The sequence below is a fragment of the Callithrix jacchus genome, chromosome 12 (assembly GCF_049354715.1).
Source record: "Callithrix jacchus isolate 240 chromosome 12, calJac240_pri, whole genome shotgun sequence".
Classification (NCBI taxonomy): Eukaryota; Metazoa; Chordata; class Mammalia; order Primates; family Cebidae; genus Callithrix; species Callithrix jacchus.
This window is the reverse complement of record NC_133513.1, coordinates 110,959,433-110,971,674: the sequence shown is the minus strand read 5'-3', so window position 1 is coordinate 110,971,674 and position 12,242 is coordinate 110,959,433. Positions and strand designations below refer to the sequence as shown.

The following is a 12,242-nucleotide window of genomic DNA, read 5'->3' as shown; positions in this document are numbered from 1 at the left end:
GTGTGTGTGTGTGTGTGTGTATGTATGTATATATTTTATAGCACTTAGCATTATTTGTACTACTGAGGAGGGCACATGGACCATAGTACCTTTTGTTATGTTTAAGAAAGCTGTAGTCCAAAAAGTTTAAGAGCCACTGCTTTGCAACACCAAATCCAAACTCCTCTTTTTAACTTTATAAGGCTTATGGTATTTTAGGCTTTTCTTAACCTTCCAAGTTTTCTTTTAATATTCCTCACTAACCTGTTCTAGGTAAGTTAATTTCCTTACTACATGTGATGTCCTTATAAGCCATGCCATCTTCATTCCTGGGCTCAATTGTGGGGTGCACTCTCAACTCATCTCTGAGTATCCTTTTTTGAGTAATAACCTCATGTTGCCCTTTGGACTTCTGCTGATGTAGAAGAAGTAATTACTGTACAGTGTTTATTGTGCCTAGGTCTTATATTAAGCTGTAGAAGCTTAACTGTGATGCAGAATCTTCTTTCTTGGGTGCCCCACAGCACCTAGATTTGTGCAAGACCTCAGTGCTGATCATCAGGAGCTCCTAGAGATTTTGGGGTTTTTTTTAGTTAGTTTGTTGGGCCTCCCCTCTGACTAAATTAGAATCTCTAGTGAGTGGATCCTGAAATGAAAATCAACAATTTTAACAACTTCCCATTGACTATCAGGTTTAAAAATTGCTGATTATATTATATCACCTACAGTGGTCCCCTTTAATCTGTGGGAATACGTTCCAAGACCCCCAGTGGATTCCTGAAACCAGGCACAGTGCTGAACCCTATATATCCTATGTTTTTTTTCTATACATATATACCTATGATAAAGTTTAATTCATAAATTAGGCACAGTAAGAGAGTAACAATAGTAATAAAATAGAACAATTACAACAATATGCCAGTGTCACTCCTCTTGCACATTGGGGCCATTATTAAGTAAAATAAGGTCTACTCAAACACAAGCACTGTAATACCGCAGCAGTTGACCTGATAACCAAGATGGCTACTAAGTAACTAGTGAGCAGGCAGTGTAGACAGCATGGATACACGGAGCAAAGGGACTGAACAAAGGAATGATTCACATCCCAGGCAGGACAGAATCGGATGCCCTACCCTTTCATCAGGCTATTCAGAAAGGCATAGAACCTAAAACTTATGAATTATTTCTGGAATTTTCCATTTAATATTTTTGGACCATAGGTGACCATGGGTAACTGAAATAGTGGAAAGTAAAACCACAGTTAAAGGGGTGGGGCCACTTTATTTCCTAAGCTTTCAGTAAGTATTCATTGTTAATGGGAATCAGGAATTGCGCGGGCAAATGCATACTTAAATTAGTCAACTTAGTCATATTAGCTCTGCTTGCAGGTCCCTAACTAAGGTAGAGGGTACAGTAAGGAAGTTAGCTTGGCTAAAACAGAGTTGTGGTGGAAAGGAGTAAAAGATATGGCTAAATAGGTTAAACACACACACATACACCCCAATTATAGTGAGCATTGAAGACCAGGCAGAAATTTCTGACTATGAAATATTTATGGCATCTATGGATGAATTGTTTCTCAGGATGGAGGTAAAACCTGAGGGTCAATAGTGATGAATGACACTTAAAAATATGCTTCTGTTTGTAAGCTACCCATGGTAAATCAAGGAGAAACTCCATAATGTGGATTCTTCAGAGGTCTAAGTTCCTCAAAAAAGTTCAGGACAACAGAACTCCACCTACTGAAGGGAATTCTGCTTGAGAGAATAAGGAGAAAATTGCTTAAGTATGTCTTATTTTGAAATAAAAAAAAATCAATATAAGCCTACTACTCTGTGTGATGTGTTTCTGTTGTTTGATGTTAGAGGGGCAGCTGTTCCGAGGGCAAGAATTTAACGGGAGATATTTTTACCAAAGAATTTTGTTTGGGAACTGTCCTATTTGTGACGCGTGCAAAGAACATGCTTTCGTTTCATTATTTTCTGCTCTACTGTAGTTTGAATGCCATGTAGCAAATTCTTAGCTACTTTAGGATAACTAAATATATGCTCTGTAATATTTCTAGTATTACTGATTTTACAAAAGCAGGTATTTTCATTTTTAATGGTTGGTGGAAGAGCCGTCTTAGCAGATGATCTTACACCAAATAGTTATGTTTTAGGATGGTACAGAAATAGTATCTAAGATCAAGACTTCCTATTTATCACTAATGTTTTAGTAATTTTGCATGGCAGTGTGCTTTCCACTTCTGAGGTCAGGTCTACCTACTTCCCTCCCTCCCTCCCTTCCTTCTTTCTTTCCTTAACGAGTCAATTCCTGTCTGTGCTTGTGTCATACCTTCCTTAGGAGCTCCAAAAAAAATTGGTTACCTAGAATGTATATTTAAGTGTGTTTCTGATTTTCACAAATCACCATAAGCTTATAAGCATGTAGCTATTTTTATGAAATTATGTAACATGTTCATTAAAAATCAAAGACTACTGTGTAATTTACATTTTTATTTTTAAAAAGTATAGTAAATAAATGATCCTGAGTAAAAGAGTCTATTGATAGTTTTTAAACCTTTATTTTTGTAATGTCTCTTATGGACATTTTTTTCCCAAATGAGTTTAAAGTTCAATTGTTGGCATCATAAACCTTAACTTGCAAAGGGTTTGTTTCCATAGCAATATTTACTTTTTTGCTTATATTTGTCTAGTATTGAAGATAATTTACCTGTTATGCATGGTAGGCTATACATCTTTTACAGACCTGAAAATTTGTGCCTTCATTTAAGAGACAGAAAACAAAAACTTTTGAGATGATTTTTAGAGCCATTAATCCATTAGGGCCCAGGGATTTACAGAATGTATCCAATGAAGCAATGACTGTGAACACAAAATATGCAACGTGATTAGTTCCCTTAACACTAACTAGAACTTTTATGTTTAACTCCCCAGATACTACTTGAAACTTTTTTACCCTTTGTCATCCTAATACTCATTATAATAGCTCTCATTAATTGGTGCATCTCCCAGTGGGTTAATTTGCAGATACCAGCCATGGCATCCTTGTGCTAATTCAGTAATGCAAATTGATATTTATAGTCTTCAAAATTGAAAACCAAAAAAAAGCTCTGTAACAAAAAAGACAAACTTTGCCTTTTTTTTTTTCCTTGAGAGAGAGATTGAGATGTAGCGAGATTCTGAGAGAGAAGAAAACAAGCCAAAAAAGTTCACAAAAACTATTGTAGGCTAATAAACTGATGTGAAAATTTCTCAATTTACAGCACTTGACAGGTGCTAAAAGAAAAGCATCTTTAATTTTAATGTGTTGTTAGGACCTCTTTAGAGAGACTGTACAAGTTATTAACAAGGTCCTCTGAGACAGGAGACGGGTAATTAACAAGACCTATGGAGATATAGTTTAGGTAATTAACGAGCTCTTAGGCACTGGACACAGGATAACACATAGCGAGTCCAATAGTTAGAGAACAGGTTGTTATGATATGATCAAATATAAGATACAACATGTAAGCCCTCTTGAGGTTTCTGATAGGAAAGTATTAAGATTATATTCCAGTGACCCCAGTGCACTGATTTTTGTGAACCAGTATGTAAGGTTTTTGGTTTAACTTTTAAGCAGCATTTGAGAGAATTGTTTTTAATTGTTCTTACATGTAGATTAATAATCTTTGTTGATTGCCATTAATAAACATTTATATTTTGAGAAAAATACATTGGAAACACATCAGTTGTATGATTCTAAATTGTCTTAAACATTTATTTTCAGTGTATTTTTTACCTGTGGCCTGTCAGCTAAAATTGCCTATTGGAAATTAACCTTGTTTTCCTTGTCTGCTTTAAAACAGTCAGGATCTAGGCAATGAGGAGACACTGCCCTGACACCAGTTTGGTTTTTACCTTAGCATTAGACTATTATGCACAGGTTCCTTCAGTCACGCCCCTGTGCTACCTTCACGTCTGAGATTTTATATTCCCAACTTCAAATATTTGGTCCAGTTATTTCCTGTGTAAATTTGAAATTGCTGAGGTATGAATCTTGAGTTTTTCCTAGAAAATTCCCACTTTCAGCAAACATTTGTTAAGAACATGTTATACTTTAAAGGTTAAGAATATAAAGAAGGCCCTTGTGAGGCTCCTGATTCATTCTATTACCTGCTGTCTCAGTGATGCTATTCTAGTCCATCAGGATAATTTTTTTCTGAATTTCAGCTCTGAAAATCAAATGATATTTTCATTATTATTTTTGGAATATTTGCTGTATATAAAGAAGTCATAGTATTGATCCTGCTTTGTGTGCTCGTAGAAAAAGATGTGTAAATATTAGGTCTGAAATCTATGCTAAGGGTTGGACATTGTATAGACACTGGGGAACCATGAAAGTGTTTAAGTTGGTTTGTGATAAGATTGAATTAATGTCTTCTATCATGAAGTAGCTGTTGAGGATTGAGAATGGGAAGGGAAAGGAGGACTTGAGGCAGGGAAACTAGTTAGGAAGTTAATATAATTTTTGTGGTGAGAGTTGATGGAGGTCATTTGGCAGTGAGGAGGGAGAAGAAAGGAACATCTTTGAGAAATATTTCCTCATTATGGGACTTACACATTCTGCTTTTGGGTAATGGACAGTGTGGGGGACTGGTAAGGGAGAAGAGAATAAAAAGCCAGTGATATGTCTTCAGCTGATGTCTTAAGTTTAATGAAACGTAGCATTTTAAAATCCATTTGGTTTAGTACAGCAATACCAGGTACAACGATATAGTCTTTGAATCAAACTTAGGATTGAAGTCTTGATAGAAAGGTTTGAATTTTTTCTTTTTGTTTTCTTAGTGAGGTGCTATCTTGTTTATTTTAGGGTTTTTTTTTGAGACTAGGAATTATGTGTTTTGAATTTGTTTGAGACTGAAAACAGTAGTGGCATTTGAAAGTTTGTTTTTCAACACTGAAATACTTTGGCTTCCTTGAACATAAGAGTGGTAATTTCAGTCACTGTGGATGTATGCATTTAAAGTGTTTTCTTCACCTTAACATTGAAATTACTAAATATATTTCTCTGAGGTGGTTTTGGCTTTACCAAATCTTGTCTCTGTTGGACGCTTTTTGTTTGTCACTAAGAGGATAACATCTATTTCTTATATAATTAGCCCTCACTTCTGTGGACACTACTTTTCCAGGCTTCTATGCCTAGAACATTTCCAGTTGGGCCACTGTGATCACGTTATCTGTAATTACTGTTTTCCCATGACAATGCTTTAACTTTTGAAATACAGGTAGCGTTCCTGTATATTTAATTTATGGTAATACTGTTACCTTGTGGCCAAGGTGTTTTATTCATGTATTTATTTTATTATTATTATTATTTTTTTTTAGGTGGAGTTTCACTTCTTGTCACCCAGGCGGGAGTGCAATGGCGCAATCTCGGCTCACTGCAACCTCCGCCTCCTGGGTTCAGGCAATTCTCCTGCCTCAGCCTCCTGAGTAGCTGGGATTACAGGCACACGCCACCATGCCCAGCTAATTTTTGTATTTTTAGTAGAGATGGGGTTTCACCATGTTGACTAGGGTGGTCTCGATCTCTTGACCTTGTGATCCACCTGCCTCGGCCTCCCAAAATGCTGGGATTACAGTCTTGAGCCACCGCACCTGGCCTGGCCAAGGTGTTTTAAATAGCTGCTGGTGATACAAATTAATTATGAAGTGATTTTTTTTTTACATGCATGCAACTGGTTTCTAAGACTGTTAGGATCCAGATGTTTGACATTTGTGTCTTTGAACTTACATTTTAAGGATGAATTCTTGCTCTTTGTTTTGATATATTACATAAAATATATTGCTATGTAATAAGTACTTATAATTATTAAAATATTTATTATATATTTAATACAATATATGCAAAATAAAATGTTCTTATATATTTTATATATTGAAGCGTAGAAATCTTGGATGTAAAAAGCAATTAGTTGAATCAGCGTGGCCTTCTTAGAGTACACCTTAATTCAAATTGCTATTAAGAAAAAAATGTTTAACTAATGTGTGTGTTAAGCTCTGCTAGGGTTGGGGAAGTATGGGGGATGACATTCTTAGCCACACCAGCTATGGAGAGGGATGTGTAAGAAATGACCTATAATCAAAGCGGAATAAACTGTGTTAAACAGAAGTACTTGGAGCTTATTGTGGAAAGGTAGACGACAGAGCAGTTCAGTCTACTGGAAACTGGGAAATGCTTCTTCAGTGGGGAGCTTGATCTTGGCCATGGAACATCATTTTGTAAGTTGGGGAATTAGTAGATAGACCACTCTGTTTTAGTAATGGCAATAAAGCGCATTTTCAAAATTATTAGGTATGTTTTGAAGGGATTATTTACAAAAAGTGACTAAATACTCTTATATCATTAGCTCTTTATTAACAGCTTAGTAATTTTACCATTTCTTTTCTAGTTGGAGTCATGGAGCTATATTCCATGTCATTCCCTGACTGGTAGGTTCCAGAGGAAGTGTGTTTGCTACTTTAGGGCTACCAAGGAGCCAATTAGTGAGTGCCCTGCAGCAGCTCTGCATTAAGTATAATGAACTCTTTGTTACGGAGCCTGGTATGGGAATGGGGGTGTTCTAGTTAATCACATATTTTGTTTACTAGAGGTATACAATGCATTTGTTTCATAGAGATTTTTTATCTTCAAAGAAATTAAATGCTTCAAATAATTAAAAGTGAAAATCATACTGAACATGATTTAATATTTGTTTCAGAAAGTACATTTGATTCACTTCTTTTACTGAAAGGTTTTACAGTACAACATGAAAACATTGAAATACTAATAATAGGATGTTCTGAAGGGAGTATAGGATAAGTATTAAGAGTTCAGATTTAGAAGTCAGGTCTGCATTTGAGTCTTTGTTAGCTGTGTGGCCTTACTTAACCTCTACACCTCATTTTTCCAGCTGTAAAATGGAGATAATAACCTTGGTGTAAGACAGATTAAATAATGTCTTGTACAAAAAGTGCTGAGGGTAGCGTTTGATACATAGTGCACCCAGAAACAATAGCCCTTGCTGTGATCTTAATATACAGCATCTACACAATATCTAAAATCGATTTAAATAAATTCAGTGGATTTTTTTTCCAAGTAATAATATCTTCCTAACTTAAAAAATTTTAAATAAAAATAGAATTTAGAAGCTCATGTTTTTCGCCAACTGATAAAGGATATACATTTGGCAGGAAGGAATATACTGATAGTTTTTCTAGTATCTTTCAAGACATATGTTCAGCAATAATCTTTGATGAGATAAAACTAAAACCACATTAAAATTAAGTAAAAATGTTCTCTGTATTAAGCAGAAAATTTACAAGGCAAAGTTATCATAGTAAATATTGATACAAAGTCTTATGTTCAGAAATTCTTTCATAGCACTAATAATATTACAGGGTAGATATCTAAGCTGTGGCTTTTATTAGGGCATGGTGACACTTTCCCAAACTCAGATGACTGAGTTCAAATTGGATTGTTAAAGAAGGCAGTTCAGACTATGATAGTAAGAAAGATAAAGGCTGCTTATTGAAAATTCCTCAGAACACTTCAGTCCCCTTTGGGAAAAGAGCATTTGCCTTTGGAAATTCACACAGGCACTAGTGTCTCTTCCAACCAAGATTCAGAGGTTGACTCTTTTATTTCTATGTCAGTGCAGGTGCCCTCTTTTCTCTTTGTTTTTCACCAAGAATATAAGATCCTTCTCTAGTAGTCCCTGAACTCATGGTTATTTAATATATCAGAAATAATATTTATTGTAGTTTTAATGTTTTGTCATCCTGGTTTTAAAAGTTAAATATTCATTTAACAGAAAAAATATATAACCAAAATTTGAATGTTAAATATTGTTGGACTGTCATGTCATTTTATGGAATAATATCTCTTGTACTTACAGAGATGGATAGGATCTTATAATGTCATCTCTTTGTGCCTGCCATCTTTAGACTACCAGGCAGTATGTATTAGGATGACATTCTAAAATCCAAATGTTTATTTTTGAATTTGATAATAAGGGATGGAAATTTTGGCCCTTCCTTGGTTATATGTATTATTGCTATTCTTTCTCTGTGAGAATTATTTTGACATTCCCATATAAAGGATGCACAAAACAACTTGAAAACTTCTACTTTAAAAGTAGAAGCAGGTAGATACAAAACATGTAATTAATTGTCCTAATGGGTGGTGCAGTTGGAAAGTGCTCAGAAAGATAAAAGGTACAGATTAGTTGGGTAAGGTTAGGCACTCTAGGCATAACAGAAAAGGTAGAACTAAGAGTCGAAGGATGGATCTATGAAGACAGAGGAAAAGGCTTTTATAAAGGGAGATAAAAATGAGAAAAGGTAGTGAGGTAAAAATTAATGTGTTAAGTGGTTCTCAGGGATGCAGCCTGCCTAAAACCATTAGAGGTTGGAGGTAGTAGTAGAGATGTGACCTTATTAGCATGAATTTGGCATACTAGAATGAAGAATTTGCATCTAATTCTATAGAATGTATGAAGACTGATGTGATAAAAGTACTATTTTAGGAAAACCCAGAGACCAGTGCCACTGCTGTTACATACATAATAATGCTGGAATCGGAAGAGATGCACATGGACTCAGAGAAACTGCATTTCTAAGCATGATTTTAGATTCCAAACAAAAACTTTTTGTCATGAAACATTTTAATGATATAACTTATAGAAGCAGGACAATAGTGAAATTATTTGGTGTAAGAAATTTGCAGATATTAATGTGTATTAGAGGTACACTCTTTAAATCAGTGAGTACCTGTTTTAACTGTTCTTTGAATAGTTTCTTTTTTTCTTCACGCAGAAACATTTAGAAATAGCTGACTGAAAGTTGTATAATGTACAATTTCTTATAAGATCATTGTATTCTTCTGTTGGGGAATGGCCCTGGAAAGTGTATCTTACACAAAACAATATATTCTTTTCTGGCAAAAATTTATAATTTAATAGCTCCACTGAAACAGACTCTTGACTACCAAGAATGTTCTAAGGCTGGGCTTCTCGGCTTGGGTTACAGAGTAGTGGAAATCCCCCAGTAACCCCAGCAGTTGCTTCTAAGAAACAGGTATAGGAGCCTGTGGCTTGCATCACCCAACTGGGGGGGCCCCTGGAAGTCTGGCTGCCTTGATGTCTCTTCTTGAAGGCTCTGAAGAAATGGCTTGGGCTGGGAAGGTGGGTGCTTGTTGGCCAGGGTCTTCATTCATTGCAGGCTGTTCTTAAACACCTGAGGCCTTTCTGGTAACCAGAGGGCACTGTGGCTTCTCCAGAACATAGCTTTGTCATAGGCCTACATAGAGCAAGCTTGGGGTGCTTTTGGCCAGGGTGTTGTGGGTCTTCTGGCTTATTGCACCTGGTTCACAGGGACCCAGGGATGCCTTGCTTGCACCCTCATGGAATTGTCACATCTCTCCAGATTATCCTTATATTCTCTACTTGCAGGAAAAGCTTGATCAAGGCTACTGGGTCTGTCTTGATCACATAGACAGACAGAGTCTGTGCTGAGTTTGGCCTGTCAAGGGGGGCTGCTGGTGCCTTGCTCTCGTCACTGCTGCCCACTGTTTTGCTGCTAAAATGAACAGGATATGATTACACACACACACACATAGATGATGATGACTAGTGGATATGTAGCAGGTGGTGGGCAAGGGTCTACTCAGAGTAACAGGTCAAATACAACACAACTTCCCAAAGTGACAAATTTCCTAAAGATCTAGGGAGAAAAGATTCATTTTATAGCAAGAGACACATGATTATATTAGTAAAATGCAAAAATTCATCTGAATTTTTAACTTAAACTTGAGATGTCAAATTTTATGCTTATTGTTGGATTTATTCTTCTTATGTATTAGGGCTATTAAAAAGAAAAAAAGGATGAGAAGCTCAGTTTTAAAGGAATGGAGAACTTTTGGAATCCATAGGCCTTATGTTGAAACTTGTGGGTCGTTTGACTGTCTTTGAAATAATTATTTCTATTCTTTTTTTTTTTTTTTTTTGAGGCAGAGTCTCATTCTGTTGCCCAGGCTAGAGTGCAGTGGCGCGGTCTCAGCTCACTGCAGTCTTCGTCTCCCAGGTTTAAGCAATTCTCCTGCCTCAGCCTCCCGAGTAGCTGGGATTATAGGTGCATGCCACTATGCCCAGCTAATTTTTGTATTTTTTAGTAGAGATGGGGTTTCACTATGTTGGCCAGACTGATCTCGAACTCCTGACCTCAAGTTATCTGCCCGCCTCAGCTTCACAGAGTGCTGAGATTACAGAGTTGAGCCACTATTTCAGTGCTGTCCCTGGAGAAATTTGTAAGTTGGACCTGATTGACTATTACATCCTTGACGAACCAGGCTTTAATTTCATAGATGTCTTTAAATAATTTCATAGATGTCTTTAAATCCTCAAGTTCTAGGGCTTTCATCAACAACATATCCATTATTATTCATTATGAAAAAACAGCTAGGTCTGAATTTGTTGTCTATGATCTTTGGTGTTACTGACCACAGTTTTTAATTGTCTTGCCTCTGAGAGCTCATAAAAGATACCCCATGAGAATATTAATAAGTAAATTACTGTTAATCCCTGTAGACGTTTATGTATTAGGTTCTGTTTTGTCATCCAGGTGTTTAATGTACATGCCCAGTCCCAGGAGACAGAATATAGTCTTTTCGTCTATAATATCATTAATTTGATTTGATAATGAATATTTTGCCTTTTTCTAAAAAGAAAGAAAAAAACGTTGTGTTTCGTCTTGCCTCTTAAACCTCATTTGCATGTATAATAAACATAATTGGAATGTGCTAAAGATTCCAATGAAATTTCTCTAGTGGAATCTCTTTGGTCACTTCACTTTTTTAGAGCTTTGGAAAGAGGATTATTAAAGAACATTTAAAAAAAACTTTAACATGTAACCTCCGTGGAATAAATGTTGTTAGGATTTACGAGAAAAATCTCTAATTAATCTGTATTGTGTCAAATACCTAACCTGATAGACCTAGTTGGTATACCAGATAAACTGGTAAATTGAATTGATTCTGTTGGAAGTCCACTAATTTGAAAATGTGCTTTAGTTCCAGTTGACTTTTGTAAATAATTATTAGAATAATTCTTTCTATCTTCAAAAGAACTAAAAAACACTCCACATTGGACCATCGGGTATAAATATAAATTATCTTTCTTATTCAGGAAAATTATTTATTCTACTCTTTGGGGACTTGGTATCTTGTGGGTGGAACTTACATTGCCCTAGCATTGATTTACTCAGTCAACTCAGCCCAGTTTTTACACATTTTTTATTAAGTACTGGTTATTAATATATTCAGCATACTTTTGTTAAGCATCTTTCATGCTGGCACTGTGTCAGATGCTGGCACTGTGTCAGATGCTAGGAATGAAAAGAGGAATGAAATATGGTTCCTTCCTTCAAGTGGCTTACCGTAGAAAGGGAGGGGAGACAGGGGTAAGATATATACACAGAAGCAAACTTTTAGACCATATATTTGAAAAGTATTTTGTCAAACAAAACATTTTTATACTCATTTCTCTTAACCCTCTTTTAATCTTAATTCTGTGAATTAGATGGTAACATTTCTGTTTCTTAAATATGAAATTTAGAGCAGTTAATTAGATTGTTTCTAGACATTAGGGGGTGGGCAGTAAGTCTGGAAAGGTAAATTGGGTAAAATCCAATGGGCTTTGAAAGCCAGTCTAAGAAATTTTGTCATTATTCAGGAAGAGGTTAGAGGTCAAAAGGTTTTTGACAGATGAATAGTGCAGTTAGACCTGAGCATGAGAATACGTATTCAGTATGCACAGACTGGACTGGACAAGGAGGGATGGGCAGAGACTGTGAAGAGACTGTTGCAGGAGTCTCGACAGAAGGCAGTTTGGTCTTATGGTCAGAAAAGTAGCAGTAAAAATGAGCAGGGAGTAAACACTGAGAGTTCTGTGGCAGAGGCTGAATAGTGAGAACATGGCACTTTATTTGTGAGTCATGTAAGCCAAAGACTGGAGTGAAGGGTATCTCTAAGGCTTCACCTTGGGTGCCTGGGTGATTGGTGGTAGGAGGAGGAAGACAACCAGACAGAACTGATGTAAAAAACATGATGATTGGTCTTTTAGGGACAGGTAGGATATTCAATCCAATATTTTGATCAGACATTTGTAAACATCTGATGGTATTATAAAGGGTAAAGAGATTGGTGGTAGAAAAGATTTACTAGTCCTCTATCCAGTAGGGCTG

At 36.1% G+C, this 12,242-nt stretch overlaps 1 protein-coding gene across 2 annotated transcripts in view; it reads left to right on the top strand.

The window, feature by feature from the left end:
• Nucleotides 1–12,242, top strand: part of RAB11FIP2 (RAB11 family interacting protein 2) — a 41,915-nt gene that overhangs the window by 13,034 nt on the left and 16,639 nt on the right. The gene's annotated exons all lie outside the window — the stretch shown is intronic.